Source organism: Chrysochloris asiatica, unplaced genomic scaffold (assembly GCF_000296735.1).
Source record: "Chrysochloris asiatica unplaced genomic scaffold, ChrAsi1.0 scaffold00059, whole genome shotgun sequence".
Taxonomy (NCBI): Eukaryota; Metazoa; Chordata; class Mammalia; order Afrosoricida; family Chrysochloridae; genus Chrysochloris; species Chrysochloris asiatica.
In genome coordinates, this window is record NW_006408577.1 from 16,777,728 (window position 1) to 16,784,096 (window position 6,369).

Consider the following 6,369-nt stretch of genomic DNA (forward strand, 5'->3'; position numbering starts at 1 on the left):
TAATTTTAAGGCAGGCCCAATAAAAATGTCAATGAATTTTTCCCCCTGGAGCTAGACAAGTTGACTCTAAAGATAATCTGGAAAGTAAACAAACAAGATCAGGTAAACCCTAAAATGAGTAATCGTAATAGTCAGATGCAATCATGCTGTATTTCCCTAATATTTCCAAATATTATGTTACAAACAATACATCAAAGAACATTCTCTACATACATTCTTGTCCATATGCACAAGATTTTTCTCTAGAGTAACTCTTTTGAAGGGAGATTGGTGGGTTTTAATTAACAGAATAATAATTATATTAAAGAAGATCTAAAATTGATAGGCATTATACTACTGATGTCCGCTGGCTCTTGTCACCAGGGAATCTTGGGCTCTTCTTTGATCAATGTAGTTCTTTGTGGCCACCATTTTCATTCTGTTCCTCATTCCATTCTTCTTAAATTTATCAGTTCCCTGTAACAATGTCTTTAATCTTGAAGAGTTCTCAGATCCTTTTAGTTTGCTTAAAATCCATACTTGACTGATTATTCTATCCCAAGCATTAGCACAATGCTTGGCAAATAGAAGACCTTCTGTTCAACTGAAATGCTCAGCAATTTTAGTTTATAGCTCTATCCTAGACCTTATTTGCACAACCCCATTCGAAGTTCCATACTGGAACTTCCAAAGCATGCTTGGAAATAGTATTGCCAGATGGTTCCAGCAAAAATACTAGAATCATTTGAGGAAAAAAAAATTAACCACAAACCAAAAATACACATGAACAGTTTATTGCTGACAATCTATATTACATTTTATACTTTACATTAGATAGTTTTTATACAAAATATGTATTTTTCAAGAACATACTCTCTTTTTTAACAAGTAATTACTATATCCTGAGAAAGTGAACTTACTTGTTTTTAAACACTTAATTTTTTTTGTGTTAATTGGCTCATTTATCAACCATGACCAGCACTGATTTTGTAAGGGAATGTCCCTGAAGTTTTTCTAGAACCTTTTTCTAATAATTATGTAAACTAGAGTAGCATTTTATAGCTGAGTTTATATTAACTAGTGACCTTTAATAGTCATACATCTTTATATGGAGTCCTGGTGTGGCACTGTGCGGTTAATGCACCAGACTGCAAAGCCGTTTGAACTGCAAGGTCGGTGGTTCAAGCTCACCAGCTGCTCCTCAGAAACCCTATACAGGGTCCTATGGGTTGGACCCAACTCGACGGCACATAACAAGAACAACAAAAACATAGCTATATAACAAATTATCCTAAACCTTAGTAACTTTAAAAAATAAAAAGCATTTATTATCTCTCACATAATTTATTACTTCTGTGAGTAAGAGATTTGGGAATAATTTGCCTCAGTAGTTTTGGGTCGGGGTTCTGACGGGGGCAGTTGTTAACTAGGGCAGCAGCCATCTGAAGACCTAATTGGGGGTTGGGGGATGCCCTGCCAAAGTGACTCACTTACAATATTAGCAAGTTGATGCTGGCTCTTGGCTTCTTACCACATGGGCCTGTCTAAGGAAGTGCTTGAGTGATGGGGTACAGGAGCATGCTTCTCTATGGTAAGTCCATCAGCATCTCAGTATGGACTTTTAAAAAGATAACTCCTGACCCAGAATTTTAGTAGTCTACTTACTTGCTCCAATAGGGGTGACATGGGAAAAATGTAGAACAAATAGCATATGCAGTATAAGGAATTATATTTATATGATCATTTTTCTGACAAAATCAGTGCATTATGTCTGTAATTTTTCTCATCTCAATTTTGTCTTCACAGCAGGACCAATAAGATGAATATTATTATTCTTTCAATTTTGTACATCAGAAAATTGAGTTTGAGCCTGCTCAGGTATTTGATTCAGAAACTTAAAATTTCAATTGGCAATTGACTCTGAAGCAAGTTATTGTTGTTGTTAAAGGCTGTTCAGTCAGTTTTGACTCATAGCAACACAGTATAGGGTTTCTGAGGCTGTAAATTTTTGCAGGCGTAGAAAGCCTCATCTTTCTGCCATGAAGTGGTTGGTGGGCTTGAACTGCTGACTTGGTGGTTCACAGTCGAGTATGTATCCTAGAGATCCACTGTGGTCCCTTAAGAAACTAGTATGAAAAATTATATATATATACATATAAAGAAGTTTATATGGAGGAAATGGATCATACAGTTGTAGACATTGAAGAGTACCAAGTCTGGATCAGATGGACCAAGATTAGCAGGCAGGTCCAGCAGGTAAGAAGGCAGGCTGCTAGTGGCTCTCAGGATACGCAGGTAATGGCTAGGTTCAAGTCCAAAGAACTGGAGGTCTGAAGACACACCAGACACAAGATACAGACCCAGCAGAAAGCAAACAAGCTTTGCCTGAATGTCTGATATATTGGAAGCAGGCCATACTCCTAAGGAAACACCCTTTTAATTGATTGGCTGCTCATAGCAGAAGTTATCGTAGAGTAAGTTAAAATGTGTTAGATCTCACTGGGGGATAACAAGAGTCGTGGTGTGGTGTTGTGGGCTAATGTGTTAGACTACAAGGTCTGTTACTGCGAAACTGCTGAGAATGCTGGCCCAGTCAAGTTGACACCAAACCTTAACAATCACAATGAACTCTGTTGATAATCAAAATGGAATCATAGCATCCTATCAGCACCTTCTCCCACTTTTCCTTACCCAGAATCATCAGGGGAAAGTTGTTTGGTGAGAGTTACAAGGACTATGAATAAAAGAATCATAAGACGTAATCCATTGCACTGCACAACTCAAGATTATTCCTGCCCTATCTCTCTCTCTTATTTATATTGAAGGAAATATCAGATATCATACCTTTTTCAAATTTCTAATTATTTCATAAATGTCATTATTTAATATAATGGTTTTATTTCAATTATTATCCAAATATTGGTTGGTAAGACTTTCAATTTTACTTAATCTATTTGTTCCCTTTCACCACTTATCTGGCAGTTTGTTGTATTGTGGTGGCTTGTATGTTGCTATGATGCTGGAAGCTATGTTACTGATATTTTAGGGTCACCCATGGTGGACAGGTTTAAGTAGAGATACCAAAGTAGGAAATATTAGGAAGAGGACTACTTCTGAATGTTTAGCCACTGAAAAACCTAATGAACAGCAAAGGAACATTGTCAGATATAGTACCAAAAGATGAAAACATGAAAAATAGCAGAACATTGTCAGAAACAGTGTTGGAAGATAAGAACCTCAAGGCATAAAACACTCAAAATGCAACTAGGGAAGAGCAGCCTTCTTAAAGTAGAGAAGCAAACCAGTGAAATATGCAAAATCAATACTATGATGTCACTGGAGCAAAGCATCCTGAACCTTCATTTGTTGATGGGCACAACTCAAATGAGGAGAAACATCTACCTACATCTATTAATAATTGGAACATGGAATGTACAAAGTATGAATCTAAAACCAGACATTTTAAAAAATGAAATGGAATGCATAAAGGCATTAGTGTGCTGAAATGGACCAGTGATATTAGCCATTTTAAATCATACAACCATAAAATATCAATAACACCACTCCCATTTAAATTTAGGCACCAACCACTAAAGCCAATGATGATGAAATTGATGAATTCTATGAACTTTTTCAGTTTTAAATTGATCAAACATGCAACCAAGATGCATTGATAATTACTGGTGATTGGTGTGAAGGTTGGACACAAAAAGGAAGGATCAATAGTTGGAAAATATGACCTTGGTGGTAGAAATGGTGCAAAACCGATCACATGATAGACATTTGCAAAACCAATGACTTTTTCAATGCAAATACCCTTTTTAAACAACATAAGAAGCAATGGAATACACAGGAATCAAATTGATTATATTTGTGGAAAGAGATGGTAGAAAAGTTCTATGTCATCTGTTAAAACAAAACCAGGGGCAGACTGTGGAAAAGAATGTCAATTGCTCATATGCAAGTTCACACTGAAGCTGAAGAAAATTAAATTAAGTCCAAAGTATGACCTAGAATTTATCCAACCTGAATTTGGAGACCATCTCAAGAGCAGATTTGATACATTAGACCCTAATGACCAAAGCTGAGAAAAGTGTGTGATGATATCAAGAACATCATATAAGAAATTTAAAAAAGAGGTCATTAAAAAGACAAGAAAGAAAGAAAAGACCACAAGGATGACAGAAAAGACTGAAACTAGATCTTGAGAGTAGAGAAGCAAAGTGAATGGAAAAAATGAGGCAATAAAAGAGCTGACCAGGAAAGTTCAAAGGGCAGCTCCAGAAGACAGTCAAGTATGCTAATGAAATGTACAAAGAACTGGATTAGAAAACCAAAAGTGAAGAATATGCTCAGCATTTCTCAAGCTGAAAGAACTAAAGAAAAATTTCAGGTCTCGACTTCAAATACTGAAGAGCAAAAAAAATATTGAATGATGAAGAAGACATCAAAAGAAGATGGAAGGAATACACAGAATCACTGTACCCAAAAGAAAAGATCGATGTTCAGTCATTTCAATAAGCAGCATGTGGTCAAGAGCTAATGGTACTGAAGAAAGAATTCATAAGTGCATTGACAGCATTGGCAAAAAATAAGACTCCAGGAATTGATGGAATACAAATTGAAATCTTTCAACAAACTGATGCAGCACTTGAGTCGTTTACTCATCTAGGCCAATCAATTTGGAGGAAAGCTACTTGGTCATCTGATTGGAAGATACCCATATTTGTGCCCATACCAAAGAGAGGTCACACAATTGAAAGGGCAAATCATCTAAGAATATCATTAATATCACCTTGCTGAATATAATTTTTTAAATGGTTGTAAAAGTACATCGACAGGGAGCTAACAGAAGTTCAAGTTGGATTCAGAAGAATACATTGAATGAGGGAGATCATTGTTACGGTCAGATGGATTTTGGCTGAAAGCAGACAATACCAGAAAGATGTTTACTTGTGCTTTACTGACTATGCAAAGCACGACAAACTATGGATAATATTGCAAAGGATGGGTATCCCAGAAAAGTTAATTGTGCTCGTAAGAAACCTATACATAGACCAAGAAGCAGTTATTTGAACAGAACAAGGGAATATTGAGTGGTTTAAAGTCAGGAAAGGTATGGGGCAGGTTGTATTCTTTCACCATACTTATTCAATCTGTATGCTGAACAAATAATCTGAGAAGCTGGATTATATGAAGAAGAATGTGGCATCAGGATAAGAGGAAGACTCATTAACAACCTGTGATATGCAGATGACACATTCTTGTTTTCTGAAAGCAAAGAGGACATGAAATAGTTACAGATGAAAATCATAGACTACAGCTTTCAGTATGGATTGCACTTCAATGTAAAGAAAACAAAACCCCTCACAACTGGACTAATAAATTATATCATGATAAACAGAGAAAAGTTTGAAGTGATCAAAGACTTCATTTTGCTTGGATCCGCATCAGCACTCATGGAAACAGCAGTTAAAGAAAGCAAACAATGTATTGCATCAGGCAAGTCTTCAGTCAAAACTTCTTTAAAGTGTTCCAAAGAGCCAAGATGTCACTTTGAGGACTAAGGTGTACCTGACCCAGGCCATGTTATTTTCAGTTGAAAGATGGACAATGAATTAGGAAGACCATAGAAGAATTGATTCATTTGAGGTATGGCATTGTAGAATATTAAAAGTACCGTGGACTGTCAGAAGAACAAACAAGTCTGTCTTGAAAGAAATACAACTAGAATACACCTTAAAAGCTAGGATGGTGAGACTTTATTACAAATTGCTTATACAAGTTGTTAGGAGGGAGCATTTCTGGAGAAGGACATTATGCTTAGTAATTATATATGCTTTGTATATTCATTTAAAATATTTAAATCTTGTATTTTCTGAAGTTTTTTTCAATTTAAGTGATCTAGTTTTAGTATTTCACATGTCGTTGTTGTTAAGTGCAGTGGAGTTGGTTTTGACTCATAGCAATGCTGTACATGGTTTCTGAGGAGTGGCTGGTGTGTTTGAACCTCCAGCATTGTAGTTAGTAGTCTAGTGCTTACCCTACAGTGCCACACATAGTTATCAGTAATTCTAATATCATTGTTCCATCACTGGAAAATTGATGTTTCATTCAACAATTTATGTACATTTTATTTTGTAACATTGAATGCAATCCCTACAAATGGAACATCTCTCTTTGTACTTCCTGTGTTTACTGTCTCCATTTGTCCTTTGCTAGCTTGCCTTCTGAGCTTTATGCTTGGGAAAACATTGCTATTTTGATCTTGTGTGGTTGATTGTTCTAAGGAGTGTATTCCTTCCTGGTATTACTGTTCATGTTGTAGGCCTGTCTCATGTTTGGCTGAAAGAAGGGTGACGAAGGGCCATAGTCTTGGGTTTCTCCATC